At 42.3% G+C, this 22,615-nt stretch overlaps 1 long non-coding RNA gene across 3 annotated transcripts in view; it reads left to right on the top strand.

The window, feature by feature from the left end:
- LOC145342500 (uncharacterized) overlaps positions 1–22,615 on the top strand; it is a 38,249-nt gene that overhangs the window by 903 nt on the left and 14,731 nt on the right. The window contains exons 2-5 of one of the 3 annotated variants that reach the window (XR_013886548.1): positions 251–438; positions 1,472–1,605; positions 5,100–5,191; positions 6,329–6,438. This is a non-coding gene — a long non-coding RNA (uncharacterized LOC145342500). Of the gene's footprint in view, positions 1–250; positions 439–1,471; positions 1,606–5,099; positions 5,192–6,328; positions 7,104–22,615 lie in introns of those variants that run through there. The other 2 variants (XR_013886546.1, XR_013886547.1) reach the window with 2 other exon arrangements.

Genomic DNA, 22,615 nt, shown 5'->3' with positions numbered 1-22,615 from the left:
AGCAAGACGAATAATTCTTAAAAAATACTTGGCTGCTTTAACCAGGTCCTTATTTTTAGCCTCAATCGTGGTATCTCTTCAAAATAAACCTCATATTGCAGAGTGCGGCTTCAACAAATAAATCAGAGCTAATTAAGTAGTAAAAGTCAGTTTATATGTGTAACTTTTTGAGGGAAAACAAAATGAAGCAAAAAAAGTCGCAAATATTCTGGTCCCTTTTCCTGTGTTAATTTTTTTTTACTAATTTTAGATTCTGGGTTCAGGACAGTTCTCCCCCTTGTTCGTTTTGAGCTCGGAACGGATCTGTAAGGGATGAGATATCCCTCAGCGAGTTCGGCACCGACCAGCCAACCGTGATTCGCTCCCCTAACCAGAAAAAGAAATATTTCCATGACATTTATCACCCACCCTTTTGCGCAGAACTTCACAACTCACAGGGTGAGTGCAAACCGGGCGACTGAGAAATTTCATTCGCCTTTCTCAGCAACGACTGGCTCCCAGCATAAGTTATCCTCTCACACCATGACACGTTAAGCACATTCACCATATATATATATGCATATATATATATATGAAATTTCTGTCCAGTGTAATTGAGAAGAGGAAAGTTAAAAACATTCCTGATTGATTTGCATCATTGTCCTCCTCGGATTCGAACTCCACACCATTGAAATCCATTAGCCGTGCCCTGTTAACGCAAATATTTTCTCGTCAATCTCACATCACTTTCATATTTTCAAAATCGATGAATCGATTGGAACATCAATCAGCGATTACTCTTGTGTACATACAAGGACTGGGACCCCCTGCAGAACCCAAGAAATCGGGAGTTTAGCCCTAGTGCGCGTTCGATGGGAATCCTTTAAAACAAAATTACGTGGACTGATTTCTGGGGTATCTTGATTGAGGATTTCCGTAATCCATAAAAAAAAACAAGGCGCACCACGAAGGAACATTTAACAACCTTTAAATACGCCAGCTGATTGTCGGATGTTTCACCCTAGGTTATTTTGACAGATGTGCAGTGAATGATGTTGTGATAGTTGAGTAAACCTCTTCATGCTTCAGTGTGGAAGGCATAGAGCCAGAATCCCATCAACACAGTTACTGTCTGTGGACGAACCAAAAGAATGAAGTTCTCATGTAATGTTTGGATATTGATTTAAGTAGCACTGGGCACCAGCGGAAACGTTCCAAGTTGTCCCCTGAATTCGGGGTCTCAACTCACAGTTGAAGCTCGACTGGATTATTCTCTTGGAGTCATTCCCAGGCATCCATTGTTCTCTGTACAACACATTGAAGCTCTCGATTCGGCACAAAGGCTTGTAGTCAGTCCCAGAGGGATCAATTGTTCTATGAACAGACTGTCTGAATAGTTGGACTAGACTACAGCATTCTAATCATTCCAGACTATCCATTATTTTCTATTTAATACCTATAACACATTGACTCTCCCGTTTTCTGCCTATAGAAGATCGACTTCGACTTCTGTCTCTGAAGTGGAGAATAATGACTAGGTCCTGATGTGGGCAAAAATGGATGCAGAAACTTTTGCAAACACTTAACAGATCTGACAGCATCCATGGAGAAAGGAACAGAGCTAAGGTTTCAGACTGATGATTTTTTGGATTGTTTTTGATGAAGAAATGATCTGTCTTTTAGAACCACAGAATTTCACTAAGTGCTTCACAACCAATTAAATACTTCTGAAGCAAAAACAGAAAATGCTGGAAAATCTCAGCAGGTCTGACAGCATCTGTGGAGGAGAGAATAGAGCCAATGTTTCGAGTGTAGATGACTGTCAGAGCTTTTGAAATGTAGTTACTCGTCTGATGCAGGAAATGTAGCAGCCAATTTGCACACAGCAAGCTCACACAAACAGCAATATGATAATGCCCAGAGAATCTGGTTTTGTGATGTTAATTGAGGAATATTGGTCAGTGCATCGCCCTTGTATGAAAGCAGATGTTGGAAATTGGAAATAAAAACAGAAAATGCTGGAAAAACCTCAGAGCGCTGGACAAAAGTCATCCAGACTCAAAATGTTAACTCTGGCTGAAATTTTACTGGCACATGCACCCTGATTCTGGGGTGGGCGAGGGTTGGAGAATGGCATTCTCCGTTGGCCTGGGGTGGGATCATACGAAAATAGGGTGGGCATGCCAGTAAAATTCCGATTTCCGGTGTCAGTTTCTGCAGATGCTGTCAGACTTGTGGAGTCTTTCCAGCATTGTATGTTTTTAACTCTCTTGTACTTCTTTGACAAAGTGCTATGGGATCTTCTATAGCTAACTGAGAGGTGGGGCAGGCCCCTGACAGTACAACACTCCCTCAGTACCACACTGGAGCATCAGCCCTGATTTTTGGACTCAAGTCCCTGCAATGAGATTTCATAACTTGTGACTCATAAAAGCAAGTACTAACAATTGAACCACAGTTGATTTGTGGTTGGTGACTAGTGGAGTGCCCCAGGGGTCGGTGCTGGGGCCTCAGCTATTTACCATTTATATAGATGATCTGGAGGAGGGAACCGAGTGTATGGTGTTGAAATTTGCTGATGACACCAAGATTGGTGGAACAGCAAATTGCGCGGAGGGTGTGGAGAGTCTACAGAAGGATCTAGATAGGCTGGGCGAATGGGCCAGGAACTGGCAAATGGAATTTAATGTTGGCAAGTGCGAGGTGGTCCACTTTGGTAAGAATAATGGTAGGAAGGATTATTACTTACGTGGCGAAAAACTGCAGCAGGTGACGGTGCAGAGGGACCTTGGGGTCCTTGTGCATGAGTCGCAAAAATCCAGCCTGCAGGTGCAGCAGGTGGTCAGGAAGGCTAATGGGATGCTGGCCTTCATAGCGAGGGGGATTGAATATAAAAGTAGGGAGGTCTTGCTACGGCTGTATAGGGCATTGGTGAGGCCACAGCTGGAGTACTGTGTGCAGTTTTGGGCGCCGTATTTACGCAAGGATATTTTGGCTTTGGAGGGAGTGCAGAGGAGGTTTACTAGGCTGATGCCGGAGTTGAGGGGGTTGAGCTATGAGGAGAGGCTGAATAAACTAGGCTTGTACTCGTTAGAGTTTAGAAGAATGAGGGGAGATCTCATTGAGACGTATAAGATGATGAATGGGATGGATAGGATAGAGGTGGAGAGACTCTTCCTGCTCAGAAAGGACAGTAGGACTAGGGGGCACAGCCTCAAGATAAAGGGGAGGCGGTTTAGAATGGAGTTGAGGAAGAACTTCTTCACTCAAAGGGTAGTGAATCTCTGGAATTCTCTGCCCGTTGAAGTGGTGGAGGCTACCTCACTAAATATTTTTAAGACGCGGGTTGATGGGTTTTTGATAAGAGAGGGGATTAAGGGCTATGGGGAGAGGGCGGGAATGTGGAACTGAGCCACGACAGATCAGCCATGATCTTATTGAATGGCGGGGCAGGCTCGAAGGGCTAGATGGCCTACTCCTGCTCCTATTTCTTATGTTCTTATGTTCTTATGTTGACAATAAAGCTCATCAATCTTTGACAAAGTGGTATGGGATCCTTTAGATCTAAAGTGGACTTTGTATCTACAGTTAATGAAACGCTATTGAAATACATTCACTGTTGTAATGTCGGAAACAAAACATTGATTTGTTCTGTTGGTTTATTATTGTCACATGTCTTAGTATACAGTGAAAAGTATTGCTTCTTGCGCACTATACAAAGCATACCATTCATAGAGAAGGAATTGAGAGAGTGCAGAATGTAGTGTTATAGCTAGGGTACAGAGAAAGATCAACTTATTGCAAGATAAGTCCATTCAAAAGTCTGATGGCAGCAGGGAAGAAGCTGTTCTTGAGTCGGATGGTCCATGACCTCAGTCTTTTGTATCTTTTTCCTGATGGAAGAAGGTGGAAGAGAGAATGACCAGGGTGTGTGGAGTCCTTAATTATGCTGGCTGCTTTGTCAGGACAGTGGGAAGTGTAGACAGAGTCAATGGATGCCAAACTGTGCAGAGTAAAATTCCACAAACACTAACCAGCTCGGTGATCTGTCTTTGCGATGTTTGTTTAAGGGATAAATGTTGGTCAAGATTCCAGGGAAGATCTTCGACTGTTCTTTAAAATAGTGCCCTGTGATCTTTTATGTCCACCTAAGAATGAAGGTACATTTCATTCAAAAGACAGTGTATCTGAAGATGTAGTACCCCTTCATGTAGTGCTGGAATATCTTCTAGCTCAGAGGCAAGTGTGTTATCAACTGAGTCCTGGCTGACACCTTAACAGGGCTTTCGCTTGATCTATGAAAGTAACAATACTGATGCAAGGATTCATTGTTGATTGAATGTGTGGAAGGACAATGGCAGCCAATATTGCTGATGCCAATTTTTTTTAGCTTGCTGCACATTGTGTGGGATCCAAGTGGATTAACTTTATTGGAGAAGGAAGTCTCAGCTGTAATTCAAAAAGCTGAAAATCGTTAACTCACCTTAGATTTTCCTTCCTCCGGGATTTTCAAACCAAAGCTTTTAATATCAACTAATTTCCTTTATGTATGCTTTTCTATTTATCCTATTCATTACTGTATTAATCCCGTCCTCTACTCTGGGTCTTGGCTGCTTACCCGGATTTGGAAATTTAAAAAAAAATTCTGAAGTCATGGCAAATAGAAGGCAGTAAATGGGGTAATGGATACCTGATTGTATATCTAAAACTTTAACACTCTATAGCATTCAAATGATGAGATAAGTAACAAGCATCTCAGATGGGTAATTTGCAATAATTGTATATTAATGTGGGCTGTGTATGAGAAAGAGTATGGACAACATGTCAAGCCCAGTGATATGCAGAGAGGACGATGAACGGTTCCTGTCATGATATTAGAACAAAGAACAATACAGCAAAGGAACAGGCCCTTCGGCCCTCCAAGCCTGCGCTGCTCATGCACCCAACTAGATCATTCGTTTGTATCCCTCTATTTCCAGTCTGTTCATATTGTCACATAATATGTTGAAGCACCAAGTTACCAAAAGATGTTTGCATTTTGAGAATGCAAGGGAGCTAAGTGGAGCTAAATCGAGACATAACTAAAGCTGAAATGTCATATAAAAGCTGTCATTTTACAGGGAATCAGAACTGAGATGTAATAAGAAAACCAAACACCATGGGTGCCGCAATTCTGAAATAAAAATGGAAAATGCTGGAAGCGCACAGCAAGGTGAGGCAGTGGCATTGTGGTGTTGCCGCTGGGCTTGGACCCAGGGGACTTGGTTCAAATCCCACCACGGCAGATAGACTTATAAATCTAACGATGAGTATGAAATAATTGTGGATTTTGGCAAAAACCCAACAGGCTCACTAATGTCCCATTAGGGAAGGAAATCTGCTGTCCTCACCCTGGTCTGACCTAGATGTGAATCCAGATGATGGTTGAATTCTAGCAATTGCTTAAATACAACCAGCCCTTCAAAGAAACAAACGACCAAATTTTCAGAGCAAGATTCACCTTAAGTTACACGTTCCTTTCTACAATGTGGAAATATGAATTAAACAAGTGACTGACTTTGTTTTAAGTAATTGGCAATATTTTATTTAGATGTTACAGACAAATTAAGAGAATTGTGTAGAGAATTCACTATATGTTAAAACTGTAATGTTAGGCCTGGTTTAGTGTGCATTATGCAGCATTGGTGGTAGGACGATGGGTGACAAGTGAGTAGGTGGGTAGCATGGCATGTAGGTGAGATCATTTGTGGGTAGAGTGGCAAGTGGATAGGGTGGCATGTGAGCTAGGTGGTAGGTGAGTCAGGGTGACAGGTAAGTAAGATGATATGTGGGTAGGGTGGCAGGCAGCTGGGATGGGAGGTGGTGTAGGGTGCAAGATGAGGAAAGTGAATAGATGGGTCAGGTCAGGAGGTGTAGTCAGGACAGGAGCTAGTCAGGTCTGGTTGGGGGGCAGTCGGATGATTGGGGATTAACTTGGTCTGGGGGTATGGTTGAGTAGGGTGACATCGAGAGGAAGTTGAGCTTGTCAGTCGGAGTTATTGGGGCTCATTTCTGTATTAACCCAGGAGTTAGATTAGGCCTTTTTTGACTTGATTTGATTTATTATTGTCACACGCATTCGCGTGCAGTGAAAAATATTGTGCCTTGTGTGCTATATGGATAAAGCATACTGTTCATAGGGCAGGAAAGGAAAGAGTGCAGAATGTAGTATTACAGTTATAGCTAGGGTGTATAGAAAGATCAACTTAATATAAGGCAGGTCCATTCAAAGGTCTGACAGCAGCAGGGAAGAAGCTGTTCTTGAGTCGATTGGTATGTGACCTCAGACTTCATATCTTTTTCCTGACAGAGAAAGGTGGAAGGGAGAATGCCCGGGATGCATGGGGCCCTTGATTATGCTGGCTGCTTTTCCGAGGCAGCAGGAAGTGTAGACAGAGTGTTGCCTGGGTAACTATTCAGGTAAGTACTGTGGAACTTTCCAAAATCTTTGACTCAAACTCAGAGTTTTGCAGAGGGCTTTGGGAAGTAGAAGAATTGCAAATTGGAGCTTCAGCTTCCCAGACAATTCCCACAGAACTCAGGGTGTCGGGACTTCTTGGATTGTACATCCAATCTCGCTGCTGGACCATTGTGAATGCACAGTCTAAGATGGCATGAAGTTCAGATTGGAAGGAGTGTTGGCATCTCAGTGCTGAAATGGACATTAAAGATTCCACGGCATGAACTGAAGTAGATCAGGGAGTTCTTTCCTGTGTTCTGACCAAGACCCACCCCACCGCCACTTGCCAACTGTCAAACTGATATAAGATGGAAAAACAAGAGATTGAAGATACTGGAATTCTGAAATCAAAATGGTAACTGCTGGAAAACCTCAGGAGGTCTGACAACATCTGAAGATGAGAAAAACAGGATTAATGTTTCAGGTTTATGACCTGAATGGTGATGTCCTAATAAAAGATTATGGCCACTATTTTATGACCTTGCTCAAGCAAGGCTCATAAAATCCTGCCCGAGGCCAATGGAAGATTCCATTCTGCGAGTCTTGATGGTAAGCTTCCAGCTCATCAGTCTGCATGTTAACCCTGTTTCTCTCTCCAAAGATGCTGCCTGACCCGTTGTGTATATCCAGCATTTGTTGATGTAAAATGACTTCAGTTTTGCAACAAAACCAATTGAGTTGTGTCATTTGGATGTGACTTCAGAGAAGGAGTCTGAGGACACGTAACAGCGCACACTGACATCTCTCTGTACTTACACTGGGGTGTGAAATAAAATTTTACAAGTTACCTGTATGACATCAGGCCAGCTGGAATTTAGAAATATATATATATATAACTTTTAGCAATTTTTAACGTTGACAGTTTTGCTGACTGCCTTGTTTATTCTTTGCTGATAAAATATGGGGCTGGATGAGAAGAATGGGTTGCATGTGCAGCATTCTCATACCGCAGTCAGGCAGGAATACAGCCAATGCATCACTTGGATTCACTTGTTCTTGTCTCACTTTAAACATATGTTGTTTAACACATTTTGCTGCCTCGGCAAAGCAGCCAGCATAATTAAGGACCCCACGCATTCCGGACATTGTCTCTTCCACCTTTTTCCGTTGGGAAAAAGATACAAAAGTCTGAGGTCATGTACCAACTGACTCAAGAACATCTTCTTCCCTGCTGCTGTCAGACTTTTGAATGGACCTACCTCGCACTAAGTTGATCTTTCTCTACACCCCAGCTATGACTGTAACATTATATTCTGCACTCTCTCCTTCCCTTCTCTATAAGCGGCGTGCTTTGTCTGTATCGTGCATAAGAAACAATACTTTTCATTGTATACTAATAATAAATGGAATCAAATAAAAAAAATGTTAGTCTGAAATGGGTATAATTTGGCCTGCAAAAGACACAGATCAGGGGTCAAATATTGAACCTGTACAAGAAAGGAGTAGCAACAACAATCAGTTTAAATTCCTGCTTTTGTTTAACTTGGAGAAAAATACAAATTCTGAAATTAGCTTCACTTTATTGATAGTAATAAATCAAAAGGTGGGCAGTCCTCATTAACAATTGACATCACCTTAGTCCTTACTTATTGATTAAGAAATGGTTTCAAGCATTCAAATTGGTGAGATAAGAGTGACTCTTAACATCAAGAGTTTGACTGAATGTGGCATCAAGGGGTCCGTGGGAATCGGGGAGAAAACACTTTGCTGGTTGGAGTCCTATGTGGCACAAAGAAGGTGGTTTTGGTGGTTGCAGACCAATCATCTCAGTCCCAGGACATCGCCACAGGAATTCCTCTAGATAATGGCTTAGGCCTAACCATCTTCAGCTGCTACCTCAATGACCTTCTTTCCATCATAAGGTCAGAATTTGGAGATATTCGCTGATGATTGCATTGTGTTGATTTGATGTTGTTTTGATTTGATTTATTATTGTCACATGTATTAGTATACAGTGAGAAGTATTGTTTGTTGCACACAATACAGACAAAACATACCATTCATGGAGAAGGAAAGGAGAGGGGGCAGAATATAGGGTGCAGAATATATAGTATACAGTCATAGCTAGGGTACAGAGAAAGATCAGCTTAATATAAGGTAGGTCCATTCAGAAGTCTGATGGCAGCAGGGAAAAAGCTGATCTTGAGTCAGCTGGTACGTGTTTTCAAACTTTTGTATCTTTTTCTCGATGGAAGAAGGTGAAAATCACAGCTTGATGTTGCTTGGGATGGTGTGTCCAAGACTGCGAGAAACTACAAAGTGTCGGGAATGAAGCCCATCACACAATCCAGCCTCCCATCCATTGATTCTGTCAACACTTCCTGCTGCCTTGGAAAAGCAGCCAGCATAATTAAGGACCCCATGCACGCTGCAGTACCATTTACAACTCCTTAGGTACTGAATTAGTCCACACCCCATGCAGCAAGGCCTGATCAAGATTCAAACCTTAGGCTGAGAAATGGCAAATAACATTTTTCCCACTCAAGTGCCAGGTACTGATGATTTAGTGAGTCTAACCACCTTTGCATGACGTTAAGGAACATTATCATCAAAGAATCCTCCACCATCCTTAACTCGATCAGTCACAGAAATGTCATGGCTACAAGATCAATGAATAACTCCTCAAACTTTTCTTTCAGCTAGTCACATTGTGTTATAATGGGGAGCTTCTCCAGCAGTAGATTTGGGCTGATGGTTGACAGGGATGCATCACAAAGCTGTCCAATTATGATATTCAGTGGTTGCTATGGAAGCTGGGACACACCAATTTCCTGTCCTCTGGACATTTACAGCACTTTGTAACAGTTTTTAACAACGTCTTCATGTTGCACCGCTCCTCACTCCCCAAGATTGTCAACCATCAACAAGTCACAAGTCAGGAATGTGATGGAATGCTGTCCACTTGCCTGGATGAGTGCAACTCCGACAACAATTAAGAAGCTCGTAACTACCCAGGACGAAGCAGCTTGTTTGATTGGCATCCCATCTACCATATTAAATATTCATTTTATCCACAACTAATGCACAGTGGCAACCATGTGTACGATTTACAAGATGCACTGCAGTAACTCAGCAAGGTATCTTGACAGCATCTACCTAACATGCAATCTAGAAAAACATGGGCTGCTTCAGACTCTTAGGAACACCATCACCTGCAAGTTCCCCACCAAGCCACAAATCGTCCAGAGTTGGCAACATATCTCTGTTCTTTCACTGTTGCAGGGTCAAAATTCTGGAAATCTTTTCCTAACAGCACTGTGCATGTACTTACACAGCACTATAGAATCATAGAATTCCTACAGTGCAAAAGGAAGCCATTCAGACCGTCAAAATTGCACTGACTCTCTGACAGAGTATCATACTCAGGTCCTTTCTCCAACCCTATCCCTGTATCCCCTCACATTTACCATGGCTAATCCATATAACCAACACTAATGACCAATTTACCATGGCCAATCCACTTAATCTGCACTGCAGGATTTCAAAAAGGCAGTGCACTAACACTTTATTGTGTATTGATAGGCAGAGGGAACTGGGTGTACAGGTACACAGGTCACTGAAAGGCAATGCAGGTGGAGAAGGTAGTCAAGAAGGCATATGGCATGTTTGCCTTCATCAGCCATGGTATTGGTTTAAAAATTGGCAAGTCATATAGCTTTACAGAATCTTAGTTAGGCCGCAGTTAGAATGTAGTGTTTGATTCTTGTTACCACACTGCCAAAAGAATGTGGAGGCTTTAAAGAGATTTCAGAAAAGATTTACCATGATGTTGCCTGGCATGGCGGTCATTGGCTCTGAGGAGAGATTTGAGAAACTTGGTTTGTTTTCACTGGAACGATGGAGGTTGAGGGAAGATCTGATAGAAGTCTACAAGATTATGAGGGGCATGGACAGAGTGGATAGTCAGAAGCTTTTTCCCAGGGTGGAAGAGTCATTTACTAGGGGGCATAAGTTTAAGATGCAAGGGACAAGGTTTAAAGGAGATGTACAAGGCAAGTTTTTTACACAGAGGGTGGTAGGCGCCTGGAACTCGTTGCCAGGGCGGTAGTGGAAGCAGATACGACAGTGAGTTTTAAGGGGCTCCTGGACAAATACATGAATAGGATAGAAATAGAGGGATACGTGCCCCAGAAGAGTAGGGGGCTTTAGTTCAGTTGGGCAGCATGGTCGGTGCAGGCTTAGAGGGCTGAAGGGCCTTTTCCTGTGCTGTAATTTTCTTTGTTCTTTACCAAGGTCTATTGGGGATGAGCAACAAATGCTGGCCTAGCCAGCGATACTCACATCCCTTGAGTAAATGAAAAAATGTTACCAACCCACTTTGAACTTCGGTTTGTATTTTTCTAGACGCAGGTAACTCATAGTTGCTTCACAGTTGTCTGTGTGTTCAACATAAAGCAAGGTAGAGAGCAAAGACACTTGAAATGACAATAATTCTTTGTTCCTAAATCAGAAAGGGAAGCATGAGACTGCAAGTCTTATACAAGCATGAGAAGCAACACATTTGGAATTCTGTCACCTTGCACCACAGAGCACTAGACCCGTGTAGATGATCTGTGTTTATTTTAATTACCGTGCATCCAGATTTCACCCAGGGACATATAGTTCACTGGTTCTTATTCTGGGCACGTGAAGAGCATCCATAGGTGGTAGATCCTCCATATTAAGGAGTAGAGCATGTTTCCTGTTGGATGATACAGAGCTGTGGTGACCTACTCTCAATGTTGGCAGAGGAGAATATAACAAAAAGGAGACAGCTGAGATGAGACTTACTAATAGAAGAAAATAAATTACATTTAATGAGGTTCTCTGTAAGAATACTAGGACATAAAATTGTTGGAATCATTAACCAATATTATTTAAGTCCATTCTTGCTGGCCAGTTTTAGTTCCCTTATTGTTCTTCCAATAACAAGATAGCATCCTCACCTAGAGGAATGCTTCAGTGCATTTTACAAGCTAGAGAGGAAGACACTAAGTGGGGGAAAGCAATGGTTAAGAGTGAGTTGTGGCACTGTTTTTCACCTGGAGGCTGGTTAGAAATATACACAGCCCATTCCTTTGAGAATAGATTCAACATTTGATGGTTCTCAGAGTCTTATGTGAAAAGATGTTCTCAGCTCAGTTACCAGCAGACATGGGTCTACCCACGAAGCAACAATCCCCTAATTCCATCCAAACCGGCAGCGATATTCAGCCAAGCCTAACAATAATTCTTGGAATCATAGAATTCCTACAGTGCACAAGGCAGACATTCAATCCATTATGTTGGCACCGACTCCCCAACAGAGTATCTTACCCAGCCCCATTCCTGCCCTATGCCTGTAAACCCACACATTTATCCCACTAACTCAGGGCTCTTGAGAAAGGGCCAATTTAGCATGGCCAATCCATTAAACCAGCACATCTTTGGACAATTGGAGGAAACCGGAGCACCTGGAGGAAATCCATGCACATGGGGAGGACGTGCAAACTCTGCACATGCAGTCACCCAATGCCGGAATTAAACCCGGGTCCCTGGCACTGTGAGGCAGCAGTGCTCACCACTGTGCCACTGTGCTACCCTTTATTTAATTGGTGTGAAAACTAAAAATGGTGAAATGGGAGAAGTTCTTCCAACATTGGACTGAACAATAAAGTTTTGCAGTTTACCTGGCTGTGCTTGGTGTGACGACCCAAGCTCCTGGGATGGAAAGGGTTCCACTTCCTCCGTCTCAACAAAGAGAAAGGGGTGATTCAAAGAGCTTACATAGAGGAAGTTGCACTTTCCTGTTGCTCTGCTTATAAGCTGGTTTTATGTGAAAAGACCTTGTTAATTCCGTCCAGCATTATTAACACTTGAATTGTAACAGGGCCACTAATGATGTGAAAAGTGTCCCCAGATTGATGAGAAATCATTGAAAACTACCTGAGATTAGTATGAAAAAGTACGTTGTCAGTACCAGCTCAGTGAATCCTACAAGGCTGTGATTAATAGGCACCGCGCAGTGTATGGCTGTCATTAAATGTCAGAGTAACTGAGTTTGCTAATGGGAGTCAATTTTGAATGTTCGAAGTCAAGCATTTACACATGTACGGAACACATGAATGTGAAATCTCAGTGTAAGGTCATAGTGAACATTAAATGAGTCAAAAGTGAATCCATCTATTAGTAATCCTGAGGTCTCAACTGCCGCACAAAAGAGTAAAAGACATGGAAATTGCTTTGCTTTTCTGATTTCTATTTCCATCAATAAAAAGAAAGAATCTACCAGGTAACCAATGGGCTCTTTACCAAATAACACAGAACTTTTTACCATCTCTTGTTAATCTTCCCCTTGGTTTGTTTTGATTAATCCTACTGACTGGATTTTCCAGTTCAAGGGGGAAAGTGGTATTTTCCCATGGCCCACCCCAGAGATGGATCTAATTGGGGCGGCATGGTGGCACAGTCGTTAACACTGCTGCCTCACAGCACCAGGGACCTGGGTTTGATTCCTGGCTTGGGTCACTGTCTGCGTGAAGTTTGCACATTCTCCCTGTGTCTGCGTGGATTTCCTTCGGGTGCTCCGGTTTCCTTCCACAGTTCAAAGACGTGCGGGTTTAGTTGATTTCCAATGCTAAATTGCTCCTTAGTGTCAGGGTGACTAGCTAGGGTAAATGGTTATGGGGATAGGGCCTGGGTGGGATTGTGGTCAGTGCTGACTTGTTGGACCAAATGGCCTCCTTCTGCACTGTATGATTCTAAGATTCTTCATTCTCCTAATACTGCTCGGTTTAGTACTTGAGATGGGTAGGTGAGAATGATGATGGGTCAGTAGGAATCTGCACCACAATCTGACCCAAATTGGCAGCCATTGCTTTGCATAGCATTTGAGAAAATGAGGGGATGTTCATTTTCAAAGTGGCCAGGGCCAATGGAGAACTGGAACCTGGAATGGCGTAGAGAAAGACGGTTATTAACATTTAATTGCTGCACTTGTTTCTTCCTCAAATAAAATTATTTCAGCACTTCGCACCCTGTACCCACCAGTACCCGGAGGAAACCCACGCAGACACGAGGAGAATGTGCAAACTCCACACAGACAATGACCCAAGCTGGGAATCGAACCCAGGACCCTGGAGCTGTGAAGCAGTAGTGCTAACCACTGTACTACCATGCCGCCCAACCACTGTGCCACCGTGCCGTCCATCCAATTAACAATTTGATTTGATTTCATTTGATTTGTTATTGTCACATGTATTATACAGTGAAAAGTATTGTTTCTCTCACGCTATAAGACAAAGCATACCGTTCATAGAGAAGGAAATGAGAGAGTGCAGAATGTAGTATTACAGTCATAGCGAGAGCGTAGAGAAAGGTGCAAGGTAGGTCCATCAAAAGTCTGATGGCAGCAGGGCAGAAGCTGTTCTTGAGTCGGTTGACACATGACCTCAGGCTTTTGTATCTTTTTCCCGATGGAAGAAGGTGGAAGAGAAGATATCTGGGGTGCACGGGATCCTTAATTATGCTGGCTGCTTTGCCGAGGCAGTGAGAAGTGTGGACAGATTCAATGAGTGGGAAATCAAATCAAATCTAATCAAATGACAGTGTGAAAATGATAGGTATATGTATGATAGGTATATACTATGATAGGTATATACTATGCTTTTTTATGATTCAGGAGAAGGTTTTAAAATTCATCTTTTTCCTACAAGAATACAGCTCAGATGCTGGGAGAGCAGGATAATTACTCATTTCAATCTTACAAGTGATTATGTTAAGTAGATTGAATGGCCTTCTGTTTTCTTAGGTTTCCCTGGGATTTCAGACTTGGTTGATTGACAAGGTCTTGAGTTTTTTAAGTTTATGTGCAGTACTGGGTTTATGTGTAGAAGTGAGTCCAGCTTTTGCAAAGAAAGGATTTGGAGTTGGGGTTGGCTGTTCTGGTTGAAGTTAGGTGAATTCTGTATGTTTCTGAAAGCTTTCTATCTCTCTGAAAATTCCAAAGATGCCTACACTCATTACAGCAAGTGTATTTGTGATTACTAACTATATTTTAACTGGGTTTCAAGTCACTAAGAAGAATGTTGCTTATTTGGAACTGAAATAGTAATAAGTTAGAAATTAGAGTTGTTTCTTTTCATGTTTCAAAATTGTTCAACTGTTAAAAGTTAAACTACCTTGTTTTGTCAGAGTTATATTTAAACTGTTATGAATAAAGCTTGATTTGATTTTAAAATATCCTAATTTGTCAGTAGAATCATTCTTGGAGTGATGCATTCTATCCTTGCATTTATGCCAAAACAGAAAAATTGTTGGAGTCTAGTCTGTCTTCATAATGTAGCTTGAAGTTTCTGATCCAGGATCCTAACAGACCCTTCTTCATATCATACAGAATGGAAATTTGACATGTCAGCTACAACTCTCACCAACTTTTACAGATGCACCATTGAAAGCATTCTTTCTGGTTGTATCACAGCTTGGTTTGGCTCCTGCTCTGCCCAAGACCACAAGAAACTACAAAAGGTCATGAATGTAGCCCAACCTATCACGTAAACCAGCATCCCATCCATTGTCTCTGTCTATGTTTCCAAATGCCTCGGAAAAGCAGCCAGCATAATTAAGGACCCTACGCACCCCGTACATTCTCTCTTCCACCTTCCTCCGTTGGGAAAAAGATACAAAAGTCTGAGGTCATGTACCAACCGACTCAAGAACAGCTTCTTCTCTGCTGCCATCAGACTTTTGAATGGACCTACCTTGCATTAAGTTGATCTTTCTCTTCACCCTAGCTATGCCTGTAACATGACATTCTACACTCTCTTCTTTCTTTCTCTCTGAATGGTATGCTTTGTACAGCATGCAAGAAACAATACTTTTCACTCTATAATAAAACATGTGACAATAATAAATCAAATCAAATCAAATTAAGCTGCTTTGTTTTGTTAGGGCTATATTTAAAAATTGTTATAAATAAAGCTTCCTTTTGATAAAATTGTCAGCGGAATGACTCTGGAGAGAAGCAGTCTATCCTCACTTTTATGGCAAAATAGAAGAATTGCTGGAATCTCGTCCGGCTTCACAATATAGCTTGAAGTTTCTGAGCCAGGATTCTAACAGGTCTTTCTCCATATCATACTGATACAGTATGGGAAAATCCAGCTCCTCACGTCAAGTCTAATTTAGAATTGTACCCCAACACCACATATTCTTCCTTTTCGATGAATTGAATCCCCCACATTTTCTTTTCTGAAGAGCAGAAGAATGAACTAATCAACACCTCCTTGCCCCTGCAATTGATTAAGCAACAGCGAGGATATCTTTAGGACATGGCAGTGGAATGAGACAGTACCCAATTATCATTTGGGGAAGGATGCTATATGAAACTTCTTTTGAAGAACAAACTACTTCCTGCCCAGAAGGCTGAGTTGAGCAGGTCCTTTATTGCTCTCTGCTCTAGTAAAGAAGCCTCCTGTCTCTTGTTCACACCATCCAATCCTATCCTGCAAATATAATGATGCAGAATTTTCTTTCAAGTTGAATTCATCACACTGTAGTGGATTTGAGTGACATGGTCCTTTCTCTTTGGCACCAAATTCAGTCCAGGTGGCTGAAATGCAATTATATCCATGCTACATTCTTCAGCAGAAATAATTTGGGCAGTTTTGTTTCAGTTCTTTCTGCCGGCAGGTCCACAGCACAAAACTGGTCATGCTCTGTGTCTATAACTCTCTTTAAGACTACCACTTTGACTAAGCATTTTGGTCACCTGTCCCATTACCTCCTCGCATGTTGTTGGATAGTCTTCCGGTGAAGTGCCTTGGGGCGGATTAACCACATAATGTAAAAACGGATCTCGGCGCCGATTCTGCACCAATTGGAAATGTTTTGGCATCATAAAAGTGGCTGGTGTGGGGAATCCTGTCAGAAAGGCTGCTTTTCTGAGTATGGTATTTCATGCAGGTTGCAGGGAAGGCTAGAGGCAGTTTTAGTTCACATCTGATTCATGCTGTTTCTGCTTTGGAAGTGCCTGATGCAGACTGTGGGGGTGTGCAATGCAAAGAAAAAGTTTTGTTTTCCTGGAAACAGACAAGTTAAAGTGTTTGTATGAAACTACTTTCCGCAAGTTAGTGCCTTTGTTTAAACAGCAAACAAAGTGCTGCAGTTTCGTGCAGACATGACACTGTTTTCACTACTAACATTGCACTAATATTACAAATATGGGCAGCAAGATGGCACAGTAGTTAGCACTGCTGGCTCACAGTGCCAGGGACCCAGGTTCGATTCCTGGCTTGGGTCACTGCCTGTGCGGAGTCTGTACATTCTCCCCATGTCTGCGTGGGTTTCCTCCCTCAGTCCAAAGGTGTGCCGGTTAGGTGCATTGGTCATGCTAAATTCTCCCTCAGTGAATCTGAATAGGCGCTGGAGTGTGGCAACTAGGGGATTCTCACAGTAACTTCATTCCATAATGTAAGCCTACTTGTGACACTAATAAATAAACGTAAATTTAAATAGTGATTTTATTCTAAGTTGGATAACACAATGGTTAATTAAATAGGAAAGACCACTTGAATAAAAATCATGTATGAAATATTCCAAAATTCTAGTCTTACTAAAGGATAAAGACAGGGTAGATTGATCATCTAGAACTGGGTTTTGGTGTGAAATTTAATTCTGTTGCAAATCCCCCATGTTTCTCACTCCAGCTATTCTGTTGTCAGGGGGCCATCTTCTGCACATATCGTTCATGTTCAAGTGACAAGTTGAAGAAAAGTACCAGGTTGGTCTGCTTTTAAAGCTCTCAAGGGTTTTAACAGAGCTCCCATCGACAGCGAGTGGCTCAATGAAATCTTTGGGAATGCTCCAAAACTTGCCTGGATTAAGGTCATCAATCTAGGAGATGGAATGGTCACCTTGCATGAAAGCTAAACTCTTTTTAGAGTCAAAAGTTTAAAAAAGTTAGATATCGAAATTGCCCTGGGTTCGGCAAATTCTGAGATAGCTGGGCAATGCCCTGCTCCATAGTCAAGGCTAGAACAGTGGCACAGTGGTTAGCACTGCTGCCTCACATGTGCAGTTTGCACATTCTCCCTGTATCTGTGTGGGTTTCCTCCGGGTGCTTTGGTTTCCTCCCACAGTCTGAAAGACGTGCTGGTTAGGTGCATTGATCCGAGCAGGTGCTGGAATGTGGCAACTAGGGGAATTTCACAGTAACTTCATTGCAGTGTTAATGTAAGCTGTGATACTTTTACTTGTAACTAATTAGTTACTTGTAACTAATAAACAAACTTTAGCTTTTAACTTTAGAATGAATTGTGCACTATGTCCCCATTCAGATGCCAGATCACGCGTGATCATCCAAATGGTCTCTACATGTGGGATTTGACAAATGATTTAGGTTTAGGACTACGGTGGGTAGATATCTCAACTCTGTTATACTTGTGGAAGCAGAGTGGGTCCTGAAGAGTTTTAAAGATTGAATAATTAAGACTGTCCAACTAATGTTCAGAATCATATCCCAGTCTTTGGTTCAAACAAACATCTGATGTGTAGCATTGCATTTCAGCACCCAGGACAATCCTGCAGGTTCTGTTTTCGGTTTTTACTTTAAGTTGTCACCTCTGTTGCTTATCACAGAATGGGCACAGGACAGAAGCAGGCCATTCGACCTGGTGTGTCTGTGCTGGCTCTCTCCATTTCCCTACTGTCATTCTATGCGACTATGCCACAGAAATGTTGATATTTCTTCGTAGCTAAACTAACCTGCTGTATTCTGAGGCAAGCACCATATCTGCTTTAAACAAATTTCAGACAAATGGCAATTTTCCTTCCACACAATATGTGAGGTAGGCTATTCTCACAAAGGTACAATGAAGGAAGGTAAGTGCCATGTGTAAGTAACAACATCATTACAACACTAGAAATAAAGGGTGTAATTAAAAGGCCACATTCATCTGTATTATATTCAAATCTCCATAGCAGCCCCACAATAAGTTTGGGTATCTATTAGAGGCTGTGAAAGGCTGAGGGAGGGATTTTACAGCCTTGCTCATCCCAAAATTATAAAATCCTGCCCAAGGTCAACAGATCTTCCCACGGTGCATCGCTCGCCTGCTCCGATTCCCGTGGGGGGCAAGATGGTAAAATTCTGGCCTAGGTAAGAAATAGGGGAAGAGACCCATCGACTCAGAAATGATCAGAAGCAATAGTGCTGTACTATTGGGCGGAATTCCCAAAAATGGCAGTGTCAGAAAAACAGCCAAATTTTCACACCATCTCTTCTGAAACTTCATCAAAAAGAGCAGGGGAGTGTGTTTTACACTGCCCCTCATTCTTGAGGGGCGGTGTCTAAAGATGCTGACAAGGCCAGTTAAACAGCGATGGGGTGCCCTGATGAAAGAGCAGCGCTCTGAAAGCTCATACTCCCAAACAAACCTTTGGACTTTAACCTGTTGTTGTGAGACTTCTTACTGTGTCCACCCTAGTCCTACACCACCATCTCCACATCATGGCTTTTTAAAGTTAAGAGATAGGCCCCCCCCCCACCGTTTCCCCCCAAATACATCAGGGCAAAGTTATCCCTTGGTATCCAGTGTCGTTGGCAATCTCCCCCCTCTGACAATCTATTATTGGCTTCAATCTCTCTCCCATCCATTAATGCCGACATTCATCCTCCCCATCACCATCTCATTATTGCCAAAAATCTCCCTGCTCCTATCTATCATCACCAGCAATCCCCATCCCCCCACACCCTCTCCAAACCAACATCCATTATTGCCAACAAACTCTGTATTAATGTAAGCCTACTTGTGAGACTGATAAATAAACTTTAAAATCGTTAAACCCACCTATCATCACTGGCAATTTTCCTCCCCCAATTGTTGCCATGCCCTGGGCACTGCCCATAGCACTGCCAAGCTGATGGTGTCAACCTGATGTGGCCAACCTGGCACTGCTAAGATGCCAGGGCATGGCCTTGCCATATCTTTGACCACCCAAAGGCTGCACAGGCCTCTGCGCATCCTGGCATGGTCATCTTGACTGCTGGTGAGCAGTGTTGATTCCCTACAGTGTGATCTGAACTTCCTGGTAGGTATGACGTCATGTCATTTAGGCATATTTAAAGCCATGCAGATTGGTAGTAATGAGGTCATGCCCTCACTGTGGGGAGGGGGGTGGGAGAGAGAACAGGCTGATGAGGAAGAACAGGGTGGGGGCGGGGACACGGTGAGATCTCATTCTGAAGTCTCCCCAGTGCAAATCCCATTGTAATCCTCTCGGAAGATTTAGTGACTGCAATGATATCTTCTGGGTCAATCGGGCCCAGAAAATCCCAGCCATTGTGTTGTGCCCACTCATGCTCTCTCGTACTCAGTCAATATGCATCACATTGATGAAGTCAAAGCCAAATGAAACTTGTGAGATTTACGAAGGCCAGTGACAAGGAAAACCTACTTCTCATGAGGTGCATCAAGAATGACTGGCTCTAACATGATCCTTAACATACCATAAGGACACCTATCAAACTCACCAGAATCACTCAATTAGATTAGTGTCTTGCAACTGCTAGTCACTCAATTATAATCTTTTATGACATGGACTTTTAATTGTGGAACAGACAAAAATTCATTTTAATACAGTACATCACCAAAACAAAAGGAAGAGCTGGGTTTTATAATGTCGTCACTGGATTCAAGGCTTTTTCCGTTTTTGTTGATATTGTGTATTCTCACACCCCAAACATATAGTTAACTATAGAGGGGAGCTGTCTCAAATAGTCTTTTTGAGTTATATCAGCGTCAAAAAGGTCAATGTTACTTCCAGCTTTTCTGTTCAAATGGATTGCCTTTCTCCAGAAAATAAATGATTCCCCATTGAGACTGACTGCTCCCACTGCGCACAATGACTGTTTTACTACCAAATCTTAGCATTTCTTGACTTGGATTGTAAAGAACTGATTGTTGGTGCATTTCTGAACTCCATTTCGCCACTGCCCACCCAAACTAGCATCGGCCCTCGACATGCACACACATACACACACACCAGCCCATGTCCCCTGTCAAAAGAAATCCTCACTTCCTACCTGAGTCATGAATAACATTGAAGGAATCCTTTCCCCGAGGGAATGCCATTGACAGGAGATGCATGGGTTTCCTGCAGACAATGACGGAAATAAAAACCTGCATCCTCCAGAATCCCAGCAGCAACGTAGGTCAACTTTCCCGCGGGTTTTGTCAGCTGATGTTGGGCTTTGTGCCTCCTGCCCTTGCTTGCTTGAAGTCCAGCACCGGCTCCAATGTGTCCTTGCTGTTTTACGATATGATGCAAGGTCACTGATACAGTGAAATGTCTTTCTGATACCACTTCCCAATCAATCTTCAGTTATCCTCTACCCGTCTCATGAATGGCCAAGAAGAACAGCATGGTGGAGCAACTTTCCTGCCAAATGACACACTGCCCAGTTACTTATCTGTAGGAATATGCACCTACAGTCTCTGTGTTGAGAAAGTGGGTCACTGTTTTATGAATCAGTTCCCAGGAAGCCCATAGAAAGAGTACAGATAGAAATATAAAGCTGTGGGTGAATCTCTGTTTCATGGTGATTTATTATATCCAATATTGAGTACCACAGTATTGGAGGTTTTTTGATTTGATTTGATTTGATTTATTATTGTTACATGTACTAGTATACAGTGAGAAGTATTGTTTCGTGTGCATGATACAGACAAAGTGTATAGTTCATAGAGAAGGAAAGAAGAGGGTGCAGAATGTAATGTTACAGTCATAGCTAGAGTGTTGAGAAAGATCAACTTAATGCAAGGTAGGTCCATTCAACAGTCTGATGGCAGCAGGGAAGAAGCTATTCTTGAGTCGGTTATTACGTGTCCCCAGACTTTTGTATCTTTTTCTTGACGGAAGAAGTGGAAGAGGGTATGTCTGGGTGCGTGGGGTCCTTGATTACGCTGGCTGTGGGAAGTTTAGGCAGAGTCAAAGGATGGGAGGCTGGTTTGCATGATGGACTGGGCTATGTTCACAATCCTTTGCAGTTTCTTCTGGTCTTGGACAGAGCACGAGCCATACCAAGCTGTGATGCAACCAGAAAGGATACTTTCTATGGTGCATCTGTCAAAGTTGTTGAGAACTGTAGCAGTCATGCCAAATTTCCTTAGCCTCCTGAGAAAGTAGAGACTATCGCATTGGCATGGAGGGACCAGGACAGGTTGTTGGTGACCTGAACACCTGGCAACTTGAATTTGTTCTGCAGAATATAATGTTGCAGATACCTATAGGGTGAAGAGAAGGATCAGCATATTATGTGATAGGATCATTCAAAGGTCTGCTGCCGCAGGAAAGAACTTGTTCTTGAGTCGGTTGGTACGTGAGTCGGTTGGTACGTGCGTTTCCCACGACAACACTTCTGTTCACAATTTTGTGACATTCTAGAGGTAATTTTCCTGACCCGCCACTATGGGAATTGTAGTAGGGGATAGTGCAGATCATGCAAAGGTCTGTTGATCTAAAGCAGGATTTTCTAGTTTTGGGGTGGCCAGAAAATCCCACCCTCTGTGTCATGGTAGGTGCTTTAGAAATGCAAGTTCTTCATAAAAAAAAAGATGAAGATAGTACATTATCAAAGAAAATACCAGTATTCAGACAATAATCCTGCACTTTTTCTACTTCTGTATGAGTTTGTAAGTATTGCAATGGTGCAGGATTCGTCAGTTTCCTTTTTGTAAAAGATCCAGGACAATAACTTCAGAAGAATTGTCAATGAATTGAGATTGCTCAAAAATGTCAATTGGTTTGAATTTGACAGTGTGCTAAATCTAATTAACAAACTAAAAAGTTACTTGCTGGAAGTATTCACTAGAGGAGACATTAGTTATGTGCCAATAATCATAGAAGATTCTGCAACTAAGCTGTAATGACTTTGGTATCACTCACGTAGAGGTCCTGGAAAGGCTCAACAGGAATGTATCCCCAGAGATACATGTTGTGTACTCAAGGGTGCAAAATGAGCCGAAGGATAAAATGTACTAAGTTTCCATCACTTTCATGAGAGAGTCGACAAATTTAGGAGTCATCCCACTTGATAGAAGAAAAATCAGTACCAATTTTTCAAGAAAGATGATGCAGCAAGCTCAGTAAACTATAGATTAATTTAATTTTCCTTTTCCC

The sequence above is a fragment of the Carcharhinus amblyrhynchos genome, chromosome 4 (assembly GCF_965287045.1).
Source record: "Carcharhinus amblyrhynchos chromosome 4, sCarAmb.v2.hapA, whole genome shotgun sequence".
In the NCBI taxonomy this organism is placed as follows: domain Eukaryota; kingdom Metazoa; phylum Chordata; class Chondrichthyes; order Carcharhiniformes; family Carcharhinidae; genus Carcharhinus; species Carcharhinus amblyrhynchos.
Note: the sequence above shows the minus strand (reverse complement) of the source record. Positions and strands in the feature narration are given on the sequence as shown.